A 7,371-nucleotide genomic window follows, 5' to 3' on the forward strand; every position below is an offset into this window, starting at 1 on the left:
AAAGTGTTAGATCCATTATATTAAAGTTATCTCTTATTTGCTTTCACCTTGTTATATTCCTTATTCTTGTTATATTGTCTCTCATTACTTAATGTTTCTTATTATTTGCTAATGCTTCATGTTCATGATGCTTGGTATGTCACCTCGAACTTCTCTGGTCAAGGGCGACAGAAATGCGGCGGCTGTTGGAGAAGTGGCATTGACTGGAGACAGAGCTGCAGGGCCTGACCCAGGAGGTGGGTTAGGGTCAGGGCCTGACAATGACCCAGGAGCTGGGTTAGGGTCAGGGCTGACAATGACCCAGGAGCTGGGTTAGGGTCAGGGCCTGACCCAGGAGCTGGGTTAGGGTTAGGGCCTGACCCAGGAGCTGGGTTAGGGTCAGGCCTGACAATGACCCAGGAGCTGGGTTAGGTTAGGGCCTGACCCAGGAGACGTTCTCTTAATCTGTCTGATATAGAAGAATGTGCTGTTTGCGAGATAAGCTAATCAGATCAGTGAAGGACTTCTGTAACCAGGGACCTCCTAATTCCAATAAAAGAAGGATGGGGGAGGTGTGCGGCAGAACGTGTTGGAGATCTGGAACTGAGCACATCTCTCCGTTCTCCTTGCAAGTAAAATTCAAAACTGTTGTCTTTGCCTCATTTGTGCTTCTTGTGTTTCAGGTTGTTTGAACCTAACAAAAATGGAGGGGTTCAGTCAACAATCTGGGTCATGCCCAAGTGAAAGTAGTGCCTTCTGAAAGGATTAATGTGGAGGAGCCTACATCACTGGCCAGGTCTGGTGTATTCACATTTTGTGTAGGAATTAGTCCACAAAAACAGCTGCACCTCATGCACAATAGCAAGCCTGTGTCAGGGGTCGCCCCAGTGACAGCTGGGCAAGGCTGTCCTTCCCAGAATGGGAACGAGGTGGTTGTGACAGAGGGACAGTCCGGTCAGCTATTGTCTGGAAGTGGACCCAGGAATTTCAGCAAATGGCTCAGATGCATGTGTTTAATTAATAGGTCTCATGCCTGGAAGACAGCTTTTCATTAGATGTAAGGATTTTGCTTTTATACCCTTTGTTGCATGATATATCAAAGTGATGGCTTTGCAACGCCTTCATCATCCTGGTGAAGTTTGGGGGCACCTTCTGTCACCTTTGTGCCCCAGGCTCATACCCTTCTTTCCCAACAAACCTGGCTGCAGCATTTTAAATATGAATTTCCTGTCACAGTGACCATAATGTAGTTATTCCTGTTAAGGTATAATTAATAAGCCCAATCCCAAGCCCTGCCCAGTGAAAGCTCCAGCCAGTTCCTGAGGATCAACCTGCCGTCTCCACCTGTCCGTCGCCCGTTTGACCACGCTGAGCCACGTTTCTGGGCAGTTGCTCGGCAGGCGAGCAGGTTTTACACGCAGCGCTGGCCTGTTATTGTGCTGCGCCAACAGGAGCGCACGGGGGACGACCAACTGGGCCGGAGCCCTGAGTCAACAGCAGCAACTGCTGGTCCCAGCTGCTGCGCAGCCATCCTGGGCAGCTCTGCTGAGGGAAGGCCTTTGCAAAGTTCTGAGAAAAGCAGTCTGCAACTAGCAACAGCTCGTTTGGTCAACATTTTCCCCTCTTTACCATCGCTCGTAAAGGCCTCGGTGGGCTTCCAACATGAACAATAAAACCTACAGTACGCAAAATAAACCCGTGAATGAAAAGTTTCAGGGAAAAGGGGGTGTTGATGTGGACGGCGAAAATCAACATTGGGATTTGCAGCGTTGTTTTTGCTTCCTTGTGGGGTTTTTCCCTAAACTTCAGAGGCAGCGAAGCAGCGCTGCAGGACACACAAGATGTGGTATTGTGCCAAAAACACATCAAACTCTCCATATTTCACAACAAAAAGCACGTTCTCGCATCACATTCTGTACAATTCTGCACTTTGTGCAGATATTCCCAGGATGTTTACTTCTCTGATTCGACGTGCGCTATAGCTGGATTAGGTCAACAGCATTAAACCCTCCAAAATGATGTCATTGAGCATGATCTAACTCTGCGGCCAGATGAGTGAATCATACATTTTCCTTTAATTCGCGGGTTATTAAATGAACAGAGTGGTTCTCTGTGAGTTGCTGAGGAAAAAGATTGGAATTTGCCTTTGGTCATTCTCTCACATATGGTTCATTTGAGTTGCTCTGTATGAGGACTAAAGATTGGTGCTCTGCAGCAGATTTATGATTGTTCAGGCCCTGTTTCTAATTACAGATTCGCCAGTAAACCAGACTTGATAAACAAAGCCATGCTATCGAGCTGGGCGCCTGTTTATTAGTGTCTTAAGCTCTTTCAGAGAGGTGTGTCGAGTTTCATCCCATCCCATCCTGCCCCCTTCACACAGTTGAGACAGTTGTTTCTCCGGCTTCGCCGCAGCACCTGTTTTACGCCCAAATGTGACCCCACGGCTGATCCGAAGAGCCCAGTGTGTCACTGCCAGTCCACACGGATGATCATCAGTCTTGGAATGTGATCACATGCTGCCAACCTGGATCAAACATGCTTTTAAAATCTTGATAACAAGTGTGGTGACATGTGCAATGAGGACCTGGAGTCTGGAACTTTTAATAAACTCACAGCACAAATTCTCTTCTTTCATGCAGCGAGTGTGTTAAAAGGTAAACATCAATTTGAATGCAGGCTAATGCAGCTTTTGGTTATTAATATAGTGTTAATTATGTCTTTGCTGCAGAGTGTGCGTGTGTTTTTAACTTTCAAATAGTTCCAAAACACCTGTGACAGATTTTCAAATTGTAACTTTTATTGGTGTTGTCTCTAATTGGAAAATGACAGAGAGAAAACGACCTCAACTAACAGATTAGCCTAATCTGTAATGCAACAGTGGTGTTCAAAGATGACGCCAGATATACTTTGGCTAAACCACATTTTTCCATTTGCCTGCAGCGCTCAGATGTAGCGTTTTCTTTCTCCGGTGCTTCTTTGCTTGTGATTTTGTTTTTGGACCACATGATTAGAGAGCAGCTCAGTCACTTGTCTGGATGTGTAGATGGTAAATGTGAGTCTGGAGGAGCTTCTGCAATGAAAATGTTGAACAAAGCTCTCACTCTGGCAACGCTGCATCAACGCTGGCCGATTCAGATGTCAGCAGCTTCGTCGTGTGATGATGAAAACTCACTCACTCACTCACTTTCTACCGCTTGTTCCTCCACTGAGGGTCGCGGGGGGGCTGGAGCCTATCCCAGCACAGTGGGCGGAGGCAGGGTGCCCTGGACTGGACGCCAGTCAATCGCAGGGCTAACACGTATAGACAGACAACCATTCTCTCTCACACTCACACCTACGGGCAATTTTAGAGTTTCCAATGAGCCTAATCCCCAATCATGCATGTCTTTGGACTGTGGGAGGAAGCCGGAGGACCCGGAGGAACCCACGCAGGCACAGGGAGAACATGCAGACTCCACACAGAACGTCCCCAATCAATCCCAACCGGGGATCGAACCCGGGGCCTTCCTGCTGTGAGGCAACAGTGCTAACCACCACACCACCGTGCCGCCCTTATGATGAAAACTATTGTATATATTATTATATGATATAAATCATGCTGTCAGGCTCAACAAGAGCTGCGTGGAAGGGCTGAAGGGCTGCCAGCCTGCCAGTGGCGTGACAGAGGTCGAATGTTACGCCTCCCTCGCAGCCCGATTGATACTATCACAATAATAAGGTACAGCCTTTTTCTCCCATCCCACCTTTGATATGGGGAAAATTGCTTCCTGCTGCTGCAGCATGATTTCTTTTGTAATTACTATGATGTCATGATTTCATGACCTCATCCTGTCAATCAGCCAAAGCCGAGCTGCCACCTCAGGGTGGATTTCAACCGTCGTCACAAATGTCCATGGAAAGCCTGAAGGCAATAATGTCCCTGTCCCTTCTAGGTGCAGCAGAAATGTGAACTACAGAATAAAAGACTTAACCTAATGTTATTGATCATGTCAGTTTAATGTTACTGTGTAGCTGTTTGCCACATGAGACGTGCTGCTCTATAAACCTGTGAATCAACCATATAGCTCGTTATTTAAGTGAGGTCAATGCAAATAACCAGTGGGCCAGTGGGGGTCATATCTATCTGCACCCTGTCACCATTTCTGGAGGCGATTAACCTCCAGAGCTGACATACGAGGGGTAACTGATGAGTTCCGAATCAGGATGTGTTCCTGGAGACACCGTTGTAGTGTAGCCAGGGGAAAAGTGCCTCTTTCAGTCCTAAACTACTGTCAAATCCCTCCATTTCCAGTCAACCATGAGCAGTGGGAGCAGTGTAGCAGGCGGTGACACAATCCAAAGGCAGCACACAAAAAACTGAAGCTTATTTACAGAGGAGTGGTAATTAGGGTTGGTGGGTGGGTGACAGTCAGTCTGAACCGAAGGTAAACCACAGGAAAAGAACCAACTGAATCCACACAGTTAAGAATCCAAAATCTGCACATTAGGCGAACAAAACCAGGAAATAAACATAAAAGCTAGAAAGTTCACTTGGAAACAGAACATTGCAAACATGAATGCGTCATATTTCTGCATGAGGGAGCGTCATAGGAGGAGACCACATGGTCCACCTGTCACCTGGTGTGACCTGTGACCCGGAACTCATTTAAAATCACAACTGCAACAGTTACACCTTGGTGTTCGTGACTCATTGTGTCATTTTCACTGCCCGAACTTGTCTGTTGGCTCCACGAACAATGACTGATGAAGATGGCATTTTATTGAGAGTGATGTCATAGAAGGTCGGCGCTTCACTGGCTGTTATAAGAACGGACATGTTCACAGAAACCACATGAACTGTGCGTGCGTGCGTGCGTGCGTGCGCGCGTGCGTGCGTGCGTGCGTGCGCGCGTGCGCGCGTGCGTGCGCGCGTGCCCTTGCTTCGTCTGATAAGCCTGTGGTCTCCTGTGGACAGATTCAGCCTGGAGTGATAATGAAAGTTGGGCTCAGCAGCGCTCAGGTGTAGCTGGTTAAAGTTTGCTGCTCACTGGACCAGTTTCAGGCCCAGTTTGTTGACTGAAATGATGTCATCTGCCTGAACACATTCCAGTTCATCCAAACCTGTGTGGTCATGCAGTAAATGCTGAAAATGGGCCTTTCTAGCGTGTTTCTATTTCAGCATGTTGGTAAATTGCTGCTCTTTTGGAAGGGAGCAGGCTGATGTCAGCGCAGGCTTTAATCAGCCCGAACGTCGAGAGGCCGTCGTGCTGCTGCGCTGCAGATTCAGGGTGACGGAAGTCAAGAGGAATGTGACATCACTGAGATCAGACAAGCATAATGCAGATACATGACTTCCCAAATGACAGATCCGTTGATCCGTTCCCTCTCAGTTCCCTGTTTCCCTCTCAGTTCCCTGTTTCCCTCTCAGTTCCCTCAGAGTTCCCTCGTACTTTCGTTGCTATAGCAACTGCAGTTTATTTTCTCTTCATTCTTTTTGTGCTAATTTGAGAAACCTTTTCTTCTGAAGTTCTTTCACATTTGAACCTTGACTTTCCTTTTTTGATCATCCTCCATAACAAAACTTGATCTTATCTTGAAATCTGAGCAGCGGGCCGATCATGCCTGTGAGATGACACACAGCCAGTGGAAAAGAACGGCCCCGGCTCCTGGGGAGGGTCCATCACACGGCTTTCATGCAGACAGCATCGCTTACATCACCCCCCAACTGCTCCCCTGGCTCATATTTATTGACTCCATTAAAGTCCAAATATCTAACGAGTGTGATAATCACAGCGGGCCTCTGGCAAGAAATCCTCAGGACTTTATTCTCATCTTGGGAGGTGATGATATCAGCAGAACCAGACCCTCATCACAGATGCAAATGCTCCAGGATGGCACCAATAAAGAGGTCCCAGATCCAGGCCGAGGTTGAAAGAATGTGTAATATTTGTGGCAAGTGTGGCTCCACAAGCTGAGGGCGAGACTCTTCCAGGGTAAACAGCATAAGGAAGGTGTTACGGTAGCTAATCACACCGTCGGCAGAGGTGGGACACCTGGTTCAAATCTAATCTGACTCACTAAGAAAAGCAATTCCCACTGTTCTGAATAGAAACGCAAAGGTTTTGAAGTTTTCACGCCTTCGACTCAATTGTTGCGCCTCATGTGTTGTTCTGGAAATGTTGCATTGTGATGCATTATTCTGATTATTGTCGATTCTTATTTCTTGAAACACATCATAGATCAAGAGAGATGAAGGAAGCCATGGAAGAGCCTCGTGTCCGCTCGTGTTTGTGATGCACAGCTTTGGTGCATCCTGCAGGTGAATATTGGAGTAAAAAAGCAGGCAAATGTCTGATCTCCTGAACATTGCAGTTGCTCCTCACCACAAGAACTTCGTTAAGTCAAATATATGAGCTCTCTGCCTTATAGGTAGAGCTCTGAGAAAGTTGCTGTGTTTGAAGTTTTTTAATTAAAGAAATCCACATCTCCCATAGAATCAAGCCAACCTTTCACCTCGGGGACACATTAAAACACATTTTTAGGAGCCACTTGTGTGGCTGAAAGAGGAAACAGTGTTTTAAAATCAGCCAAACCCCTTGAACTCCACCCAATTCGTGCCTTCTGTGAACACCACCCAGCCAGCTAGGATTTATCTTTGATTTCAAGCTGCAACGCATTAAAACCCGTCTTTGTATTACTTCCTCATGAAACCAGAGCTCTTTTGGAGAGCAACATGAACCGTGTCAGCTGTGGGGCCACCTCCCCATGTGGAGCCTCGCTGCTGTGTGTCCAGGAACATAAGAGGCCGGAGCCGTTTTGCTGTTTTATGCTGCACGTTCACCTCTTTTTCACTACACCCAGCTGTACGCTAGTGATGCTAACATGTGCTACACCGGCTGCCTCCTGAGCACCAGTGGACCGCCGTCTGGGATTAAGTCAGAAGGCAACAAAGTGACGGGCGAGAGCTCCTTTTTAGGGAAAACTTTCACCCACGACGGCACACCTTCTACAACACATGTAGCAAATGTTTCCAATGGCATCTGCTCTCCTCAGTGAATCCCTGCTCACGCCACTTTGGCCATTCCCATCTGTCATCCCAACACATGCTCTGTTGGCCTCCCAGCCACCATCAGGGAGTGGTGCAGGTCATCATCTGCTTGACTTTCTTTGCCTTTCCAGCCCTGACACACATGTGTCAAGCCAGCAGCTCTGAGCTTTAAGAAGCACAACCACAGGGCTGCTCTGTTCCATTCAGCCACAGCCGGTGTGACAACTGCTCCTTGTTGACGGCGGTAGAAAAGGCTGGGACCAGCCCTGGCCCGGTCAGACGCTCAGGGGAGCCTCAGAATCTTCTTGCTCTCCTTTTGTGTTAATGTCTGGTGTTTTTTACAGGGTATTTTCCCAAGATAG

The 7,371-nt window shown here is 47.5% G+C and overlaps 1 long non-coding RNA gene across 1 annotated transcript; it reads left to right on the top strand.

The window, feature by feature from the left end:
• Positions 1-11: 11 nt before the first annotated feature.
• LOC130534118 (uncharacterized) lies at positions 12-624 on the top strand. The gene is made up of 2 exons (XR_008952806.1): positions 12-246; positions 412-624. It is a non-coding gene; the product is annotated as an uncharacterized LOC130534118 (long non-coding RNA).
• Positions 625-7,371: the final 6,747 nt, after the last annotated feature.

Source organism: Takifugu flavidus, chromosome 11, assembly GCF_003711565.1.
Source record: "Takifugu flavidus isolate HTHZ2018 chromosome 11, ASM371156v2, whole genome shotgun sequence".
Taxonomy (NCBI): domain Eukaryota; kingdom Metazoa; phylum Chordata; class Actinopteri; order Tetraodontiformes; family Tetraodontidae; genus Takifugu; species Takifugu flavidus.